Source organism: Pinus tabuliformis, chromosome 9, assembly GCF_031772625.1.
Source record: "Pinus tabuliformis cultivar Carrire ecotype Pingquan chromosome 9, CPIR1, whole genome shotgun sequence".
Classification (NCBI taxonomy): Eukaryota; Viridiplantae; Streptophyta; class Pinopsida; order Pinales; family Pinaceae; genus Pinus; species Pinus tabuliformis.
This window is the reverse complement of record NC_142307.1, coordinates 1,538,577,952-1,538,588,313: the sequence shown is the minus strand read 5'-3', so window position 1 is coordinate 1,538,588,313 and position 10,362 is coordinate 1,538,577,952.

The window sequence follows — 10,362 nt, the reverse complement described above, 5'->3', positions numbered from 1 at the left end:
GTATTGCTCAAGTGTTTGGAAGTGCATGGTTCAAAGAAAGTATTGCGTGACCTCCACGATGGACCAACCAGGGGATATTTTTCAGGAAAAAAAATGTGCATAAAATCATGTGGGACTGTTTCTATCAGCTTACATTGTTTAAAGATGCTCACGCTTATGCTCACAAGTGTCGAGTCTATCAAAGGTGTTTCAGACAAAACAAGAAGTCAACCACCCCATTGCAGCCTATTGTAGTGGAAGAACCCTTTCAGTAGTGGGGCTTGGATATTATTGGAGAAATATTTCTGCATTCATCAAAGAAACACCACTATATTCTCATGCCAGAGACTACTTTATGCGGTGCACAAAAGCAGTTCTTCTTAAACAAGTGAATGATCAGGAAGTCATCAATTTCCTCCAATAGAACATCATTTCCAGGTTCAATGTTCCTATTGCACTTGTGTTCGAAAATGAAACATATTTATCATCGCTAAAACTATACAATTTTGCATTAGAAAATGGAATTGCATTGAAGCATTCAACTAATTATTATCTGCAGGGGTATGGTCTTGTTGAGTCCAGAAATAAGAACCTTATCCGTATCATAAAAAAACCATATTCTCTAAACATAGAAACTTGCACTCTGCTTTGGTAAATGCTTTATGGGATGATCGAGTTATGCCAAAGCCCTCTCTGAACACTTCCCCTTACTTCCTGGTGTATGGAAACGAAGCCATCCCCCCTCCTAACATTTACTTTCCCACTCTCAAACTTTCACAAGAATCCCAAGAAAAACCATTCTTATTAGTTCAGTGTAGGATGGACACTCTTCATAAGTTGCAGGAAGAAAGGTTGAAAGCAAAAAGAAGATTTTCACTTCATCAGAACCATATCAAGAGGTGGTTTGACAAGAGGTCAACAGGGAAGAATAAATTTAGTGTGGGTGGCTTAGTCTTGAAGTGGGACAAAGCCCACAAGGACAAAGGAAAACACACTAAGTTTCAATCCATGTGGGTTGGGCCATTCATAGTTCACGAAAATATTGGCCAACACATTTATCGTCTGCAATCACTTGACGGGAGGATTGAATGTCTCCCCGTCAATGGCCAAGATTTAGAATTTTTTTTTCAATAATGATATGGGGTTGTGCCCTACACTATGTACATAGTATTTTCTTATTTGTTTGATCTTGTTTTTTGTTTTCTCTGTGTGTCATGTAAATAAATGTTGCGTGTTAACATGTTTCCTAGCTTCTTTGTGTGTGGTTGAGTTGAAAGAGAGTCTTGTGACACTTCAACATTTGGATAACCTTTTGTTCATCTTCCGTGTGTTGGTTATATCTCTTGGTCAATGAAGTTATGACGGAAAATACGATCCGTCCGTAAGGAGAGTTTTGGTTAAACCATGAACCTGTGTCTATTCAGGAAAACCTCATGCCCATACTCGGTTTTTATGTTTCCGTGTTGTCATGCCTATCTAATTAGTACATGAAGAGAAGGGAAAAAATCTAAACGAGAAAACCTAAATTAGAGGTCTCTATATGCTTCTCTAAAGGAACAACCTCTTCTACTCTCAATAAGGCGGGATCACTCTTCGATCCATAAAATGAATAAGTTCCAATGCACCGTACTATAAAATAAATAAATAAAGGAAAAAGAAGAGAAAGGCATCCTGCATAGAGAGGTGAAGCAAGAAAATCTGTTGAAGTATTGTCCAGGCCTTCTGGCAGTGGAGCAATGTTTGTGTTCCTTTAGTGACTCCGTCAGGGTACTATCCAAGCCTGTTGGTAGTGGAGCAACACCAAAGATGAAAAAACATACTCTGAAAATATTAAGCTCACAAAATTCACTACCCTTCCCAACTCAAAACTTTCCGATATTGCTGAATCTTATAATGTGTTCAACTGAGAAATGTATAGAGGGGACAATGATTATTCAAGGGGTAAGTGGGGAGACCAAGGTAATCCACACGATGAACCAATACTCCCCGGAGAACCAAGGCCCTACAGAAAAGAGTTAACCAAGGAAAAGAAGATGGAATTCTACCAGTGTGTTGCCAAGTCTTTTCATTGCTACAACACCCTCCAAATTTTTTTCTTACGATCAATTTCAGAGCCTTCTTTGGCCTTGTACATTATCATCATAACTTTGAAATTCATTCCATGTGTTTTCTTGAGGAGTTTTTGTCCAATTTGCAAGATAGGAAAAATGTCGTCTTTTCACATGTTGGTTATTGCATCGTGTATATAAGCCTGTTCTGGTGGTTCCATGATGTCACCATTGTGTAAATGAGTTTTTCTAACCATGTAAACACCCAACACACTCATTTCCAAAGTTTTGAGCACCGTCGCACAAGTGTTGTCACATTCGTTACAAAGTGTATCTTAAGTGTCACACTTGTTGTAATGTTGTCATAAAGCTGCCACATAGAGGGAAACACATTTTTATGTTTCCTGGATGATCTATGTTTTTTTGTCATCAAGTATTCTAAGTGCGTGATCACAATCAATGTTTCATCACTGTTCACTTTAGCCTCACTGATCCTGTAATTAGTCATTTTTTGGAAAGCTTCCTAACCGATAAATCTACCTTCACCTAGCCTCCCTAAACTATGCACTGTGTAGTCTTAGTCCTCTGCTATGGCCTTGCCTCTTGTCACTGTGCAATGCATAGTTCCTGTCTCCCAGGATTGCAAAAAAATTTCTCCTATCCCAACCTTAACTGCACATTGCGTAGTCTCTAGCCTCAAGCTCATCCTTGAGCTCTTGAAATGTGTAGTTTTGCAACGGCTCAACCTCTCTTGTTTCCCAGAACTTTTCAATGTACTCATCTATTTCTCATCCCCTTAACCTATCACAATGACCCTGGGAATTGCACAGTTTTTCCCCTCAACCCAACCTGAGCTATGCACTGCATAGTATCAAGGATCAAGACTCCCCTTCCATGCTTTAACTGCACAATTGCGAAGTCCCTAAGCCCTTTTTCCATCCTTCCATCCGGTTTTAGCTCAGTCAATGGATCAACATGCTCAATGTTAGACTAAGGGGTTTTCGGATTGATGTTGTCTCTTCATGAGTGAATTGTAGAAATAAGTACCTTATTATGCCATGAAAATATGATGAAGAAGGATATGAAGGAGCATAACATGTTGAAATACTACCTTGTAGCTAAATAGGTAAGCTAATCAATCAAGAGAAAACCAAGGGACACTAGTTTGTGATCACTATTCAAGACTTGAAATCATTGAAGATCCCTTATCACCAACCCATGCAGAGGTGAAAAGAAGAAGGCCTACAACACACAGTGGCAACAATGGCTTGAAATTTCCACATCATCAGAAAGTCTATGTCAATAGTGTCATTTCATGTCATGTCATGAGTTGTCACATGCCACACCATTGTGGTTAATGATGTAAATTATGTTCCGAAAATGTATTGTAAAGTAGAAGTCCAAAGGACATGTATGGAATATGAAGAGTCATGCAAATTTGAAAACTCATAGGAAGTCAAATAGTAGGTAGATGAAGAGTCATAAGGAAGGCGAAGCATCACTTCCTCATTGTTATATATACACCTTCATTGTATGAGCAAAGGAATTTTCACCTTGGCTCCTCCTACAAGGCATTAGAGAGATAAGCTAATTATTTTGAGGAGAAAGGAATGGCTCCAACACTCCACTATTGGAGCATGTTGGGCGCAGCCCAACTTGGTTCAGTTTTGGTCAAAGGATCCGCATTTTTAGGAGCGGAGCATGCAGAGTTTGTGAAGTTATATTTACCATGCAATATTTAGGGGATTTGGGGCAGGTCAAAGGGCCTCATTTTGTAATGGGTATTGGGTGTTAGTTCATTGTTTTATCGAATCCATGGTATGTGGAACATGGTCTTGTAGTAATGAAATATATATAAGGAGATGTAATAATTTGTCAAGGATAGGAAGATAGGAGAGAAGTCATAGATGAACCATTGATATCTTTTGTCTTTAGTTTGTGTATTGGGATTTAGGAGAAGGCTCCGCAACTGAGTGCACAAAGGCCTTGAAGGGTCTGCAGCTAAGTGCAAAGACCACCTACAACTGGGTGCAAGGTCGAAGAAGTTGTATGTATTGAAGGTCTATCTTAATAAAAGGAGATGAAGTTTCAGCAAAATTTTATGTATCTATGTTTATACAGATTGTTATGCATGCTTTTTACTGAATTATGCGAGAATACATGTTATACTATTTTCTGATATGTTTAAGCGATAAGTACAAATCTGTGAAGTAACTCATCAACACGAAGTTATTTATGCATGCGATGTTGTAGATAGGTCTAAGACATAAATAAACACATGGGCGCCACAACACGCATATCCCTCTGGCTGTAGAAACTTGGTTCTGTAACCTCCCATAACATCTTCGGGTGAGATTGTGACCTGCTTGTAGGTCGTTGCCGAAATGGCTAGTGGTTGAGGGATTTGTTGGTGCACAATACACTTTGAACCTAGGTCCGCCACTAGTGGAGCTTGTTGGGTGCAATCCAACTTGGTCTAGTTTTGGTCAAAGGCTCCGCATTTTTAGGAGCGGAGCGTGCAGAGTTCGTGACGTTATTTTTACTGTGCAATGTTTAGGGGCTTTGGGGCAAGTCAAAGTGCCTCATTTTGTAATGGGTACTAGGTGTTAGTTCATTGTTTTGTCGAATCCATGGTATGTGGAACATGGTCTTGTAGTAATGAAATATATATAAGGAGATGTAATATTTCGTCGAGGATAGGAAGATAGGAGAGAAGTCATAGATGAATCGTTGATATCTTTTGTCTTTAGTTTGTGTATTGGGCTTTAGGAGAAGGCTCCGCAGCTGAGTGCACAAAGGCCTTGAAGGGTCTGCAGCTGAGTGCACAGACCACGTACAGTTGGGTGCATAGGTTGAAGAAGTTTTATGTATTGAAGGTATATCTTAATAAAAGAAGAAGAAGTTTCAGTAAAATTTTATGTATCTATTTTTATACATATTGTTATGCATGCTTTTTACTGAATTATGCGAGAATACATGTTATACTATTTTCTGATATGTTTATGCGATAAGTGAAAATCCGTGAAGTAATTCATCAGCGCGAAGTTATTTATGCATGTGATTTTGTAGATAGGTCTAAGACATAAATAAACACACGGGTGCCACAACGCGCATATCCCTCTGGCTGCAGAAACCTGGTTTTGCAACCTCCCATAACCTCTTCGGGTGAGACTGCGACCTGCTTGTAGGTCGTTTCTGAAATGGCTAGTGGTTGAGGGTTTTGTTGGTGCACAATACACTTTGAACCTAGGTCCAAGACCCTTAAGCCAACAAATGGTTCCATTTCTAGGACTAGGATCTGTTTGAGGGATATATTTTTGCATCCATCAAAGAAGGAAATCTAGGAGTGGGTTGAACAAAAAGAGTGAGAATTTGCAATTCAGGAAAACAGAAATCCACGATTGCTGACTAAAAGATGGTTGCATAAGTATATCTTCGAAGAGAATTATGAAATATTCTTTGGTTCATTTCACATTGAACTATACGAGTGGGTATCAAAGTTGACTGAGCATAAGACTTGTTTTAAGGGAGATGAACCTAAGGATTGGAATTCTGTATGGGTACAATTACTCAAGTACGTCAATAACATGATTTCAAGAGCTGTTGATTTCTGGATCGATAATATATTGAGAGGATTTATCACTGAATTCGAAATGGACATGACTGTATCTTACAACAAAACTGAGAAAATATTTTTCAAGGGTCCGTGAGGTGAGTACCTGAACTCTTTGAAGTTGTGGATTAAAATTGTTTTATGTGAAAAGGGAATACTACGAATACAATCAGACTAATATTTGGGAGAAGAGGGAATAAGTCTGAACCATGATCTACGTGAAGAAGGAAGTGATATAGACTAGAGATTGGACCAAAGAAATTTATTGAGACTTATTATAGTACCTTGTTAGGTGGGTTTGAGAGTGAAGAAGAAGGAAGTAACCTCGCAACCCCGCGGTATTCCCCCTCCCATCCTGAAGGCATATCGAAGTTAGGAGTTGAGAAAAATCAAGGTGTCTTTGGGATTCCCCATCCATCTACTCCCCTTACCCCCCATCCCCCTCCCCATAATTCCCATACTCCCCCTCTCCCTACCCCTAACCCCCCAAGAAGAACAATGGTCGATGACATTAATTTACCTATCTTTAAAGGGCTTGGATCAGAGGACCTTGACCAGTTTTGGTTTGTAACTAATGCAGTATGGAAAGCAAGACAAATCGTTGATGAAGATGTAAAGAAGGCGCATCTCATCACGATGTTGCGAGAAAGGGCACTGACATGCTACATGAAATACTCTGTGACTAATTTGGCTACTTCACTAGATGATATTAAGAAAGTGTTGGAATCATAATTCAAGAAGTCAAAGTAAGAAGCGTAGTGCATTACGAAGCTGAAGGAAATCAAATAGTCGACTATTGAATCCATGTGGGAGTTGGATCAATGATTCAAGGTATTAATGGGACAAGGAAGCTTTAACATACCTCCATAAAAGCATAAGGACTCGCTTATAGTCATGCTACTGCCACATATTAGGTTACCCTTGACACAACAAAAGATAGTGACTCAAGCTGAAGCATTGGAGATTGCGATGAAGCTGGAAGCTTCACCGATCGGAGATACTCATGCAGGAGTACAACAGATTTAGAGCCAACTAGAAAATTTGACCTTGGAATTGCAAGATCTCAAGAAAGGTAAAGAGACCAGATCAAAAGTATGGTGCACAAAATGCAAAGTAGAGGGCCATTATAAGGATCAATGCCCTCTGTTCAGAGATTACTTGGAAAGTGGAGCACCTAATCCAGTGAACCCAGGATCAATTTGTGGTGTGATATTTGTAGGACGAGAAGAAAACATTGCCATGAAGATTTCTATTTATTACAAAAGTACATACAGACCCCAAAGCAATTATTTTGCAACTTTTGTAGATCAGTAGGCCATGATGAAATAAATTTTCAAAGTTATGACTTGATGATGGAGAGCACTGTCGATACTTATAGACTGCAAGCTGAAGGAAATACACATGAAGAGAGAGGCCATCATGCTAGTCAATGAGGTTTCCAAGGACGAGGATGAGGATTAGGAGGAGGAGTTGGTCAAGGATGCAGCCAGATTATCTGTTATAACTATGGACATACAAGGCACGTCACAAGAGATTGTCAGAAACCTACGACAACTTGTAGCTATTGTAAGTCTTTTTATCACGTGATAAAATAATGTCCTATCCTTATCATGAAGATACAAGAGAATAGGGATCAAAAACCCACAACAAATCTTCAAATGATGACTGTTAAGCCAAGGGAGGATCAACTACACATCGACATTGTAACAAGAAGTGGAGCTGCGACTGGAAATGATAAAGCCAATGGGAAAAAGAAAGCTAAATATACATGGGTAAGAAAAACTACCAAAAAGTCCCTTGCATTTGATATCCACAAGGAAAACCAAGTATTCATGGAGGCGAGGTGAAGCTTTATGGATGATGGGGCTTCGACCTCTACCTCGTAGCCAACACAGAAGAATAACTGCGATATAATACCAGGAGCGACACAAGATGTGGATCCATATATTTTAAAGAATTTTCTACAGACTTGCATGAAGTTGTTGAGAAACTAGAAAGATGTGGAGGGATTACAAGAATTGATAGACTCTTTTGCTTCTAAGGAAGTACCACAGAGCAAGATGCACACAATAAATAACCTACATCGACACAAGAAGAGGATTGGGAAAGAAATTAGCTTACTGCACAGATTGGAGAATATGACATGAATCAGGTTATCTTGGAGTTAGGATTTGATGCCAACGTCTTGCTGAAGTAAACTTGGGAATTCATGGGTAAGATGAAATTGCAATGGTCACTGATCCAGATGAAGATGGTGAACCAACAGAAGATTGATCATCTAGGAATGTTGTCAGGTATCATGGTAGATATTGAAGGAGTGCGCACTATTGCTAACTTTAATGTGATAAAAATTGTGTATGATAGTAATCCCTATCCTACGTTGCTTAGATTGGATTGGGAATTTTCTAAGATGGTGTTATAGCGGCTACAGCCACCGTCCAAAATTTTGGCTTGAATGAAAATTTTGGAGCCTACCTTGGCTCCTGCGAACGATCATCCTTGGTCGTTTGTTGGTAAGATGATGACTTCAAGTTCCCCTCCTTGATCTTAAGAGTTGTCTGTGTTCTCATCTCTATGCACCATGTTTCATCTTTGGGCATAGGGGTTGTTTTTTGTCATGCAAGTGGGATGTTGTTTTGTTTCAAGGGAAAACATGTGTGCATGAGTCACTGTCATCACATAGACATGTTTCACACTCACTTCACGCACTCTTGTCACGAAGGTTGTTGCATCAAGAAAAGTATGTCTTATGCATTCTAGATGGTCTACGTTGTGTCACTAAGTGTCCATGTGCAATCACAATTGAGTCCTATCATTGTTTACATCTGTGTCACTGATCTCACACTTAGCCATTTCCCAAGAAACCTAGCCTCATTTAGCTTCTCGAAACTTTTCACTTTTCTTCTGCAACCATCAAGCTTCCTCCCTTTCTTGCTGAAACCCCGCAGCCTGTAGAGACCCCAACCAACATTGCTCTCCAGAAATGCGCAGAGAAATTAGGCAGCCAACACTGCTCTCCAGAAATGCACAGAGAAGTCCAGCTGCCTTCCATTCAGAAACTGCACAGAGGTGTCCTCCCGCCCCCTAGCTCGCAACAGTGTCCTATGCCTCAAAACTGCGTAGTGTTATCCAAGTTGTCCTATTAGTCTTGCATGCAGAAACTGCACAGATGGGCATCCCAGGGCCTCATCCCGACAATAATCACTTCCCGTTGAAACCACACTAATCCATTGCCTAGTGACAAAAGGAAAAGGTGACATGTTGATATCACTCCCAAGGGGTTAAGGAGAAGTACCAAGAGACCGAGTAAATGAAAAAGATCAAGACCGCATGCAAAATCCATCAGATGCATGCTCATCTAGAGGGTAAGTATGGTAGGTAAAGAACACCTTTCGAAGTGCACCTCTTAGTTGAGTTTGCAGGACTTCTTGTCATTGTCATATCATCCTGTCCTCAGTAACATGAATGTGCGCAAACACAAAAGGTCATTTTATGTGTTTCCTCTACATGTCTTACTTCCTTTTTGCTTGTTTGACCAACCGTCGTCTTCGGCATGTTGATTGCTATGTTGTGCTTGTAGTCATGTTCTGGTGATGTTAAGGTTTGTGTTTGAGTTGTGTTCTCTATGTAAACATCTATCACACTCACACATGATGTTGTAAGCACTGTCACACAAGTGTCATTACAGTCGTTCGAAGGTCTATCTAAAGTGTCACACTTCTCACATTCATCATTAGATAGTCCCGCAGTCAGTCACACTGAGCATATGTTGTCTTGTTTGTTCAATATGTCTTATCATAAAGTCATGTTGAGTGTGTGTTCACAAGGTCATGTCTACATGAGTTCGCGTGCTCACACACTTAACCATTTTTCCGAAGATCTATCGACCAGACCTCCCTCCATCATCCAGACCTCCACTGAGTTGCACTACGCAGTCATAGCCCTCAGTACCAAGTATTGCTACCCAAAACTGTGAAGAGCTTGAGACTGCCTCATAGGTATTCTACACTGCGCAATCCTGGAATCGACCTAGCTGACTTTCACCCAAAACAATGTAGAAGTTTCCCAAGAAGCTATCTCAATCTATGCTAACTGCAAGTCAATCCATCAAGCCTCCCGCTGGTCAATCAAAGAGTTTGACTGAGCAGTGACCCTGGGCTTCACTCCTCACAAAAATTGTGTAGAAGCTATCAGGATGCCTACCTCCACTGACTGCAGAAATTATGTAAACGAGAGGGACAGGCACCCGTTGCCTTTCACTGCACTGTCTCTGAAAATTGCGTAGTTTTGTTAGTTAGTCCCCCTGCTAGTCGGCCTGCTTCTCCTTCTGAAAATTGTGTAGTTTTCTTGGATTGTCCACCAGTTGCCTGACATCTTACTTAGCCCAAAAACTATGCAGACTTGTCCTGCATGATTGCCTCCCATTTCTACGTAGTTTTGGTGAGCAAGCTCCCACAGCCGTTTCCCAACCTCCCTTGAAAATCTGCACATTTTTCACTGCCAATGTCCTCTACTACCCACACTTCCTTCCTAATAAAAATTGCGTAGTTATGGCTCCCAGTTGAGCCAGATCCCACAAAATGTCACTACAGTTCTGGACTGCTCATCCCAGCCTCCCAGTGACCTCTGCACAATTTTTGTTGATAGTTCCCTCGAGCCTTACATCCCGACTTAACATGTGCTCTGTACTATTTCAGAGCCTTGTCCTCTCTCCCGGTCACC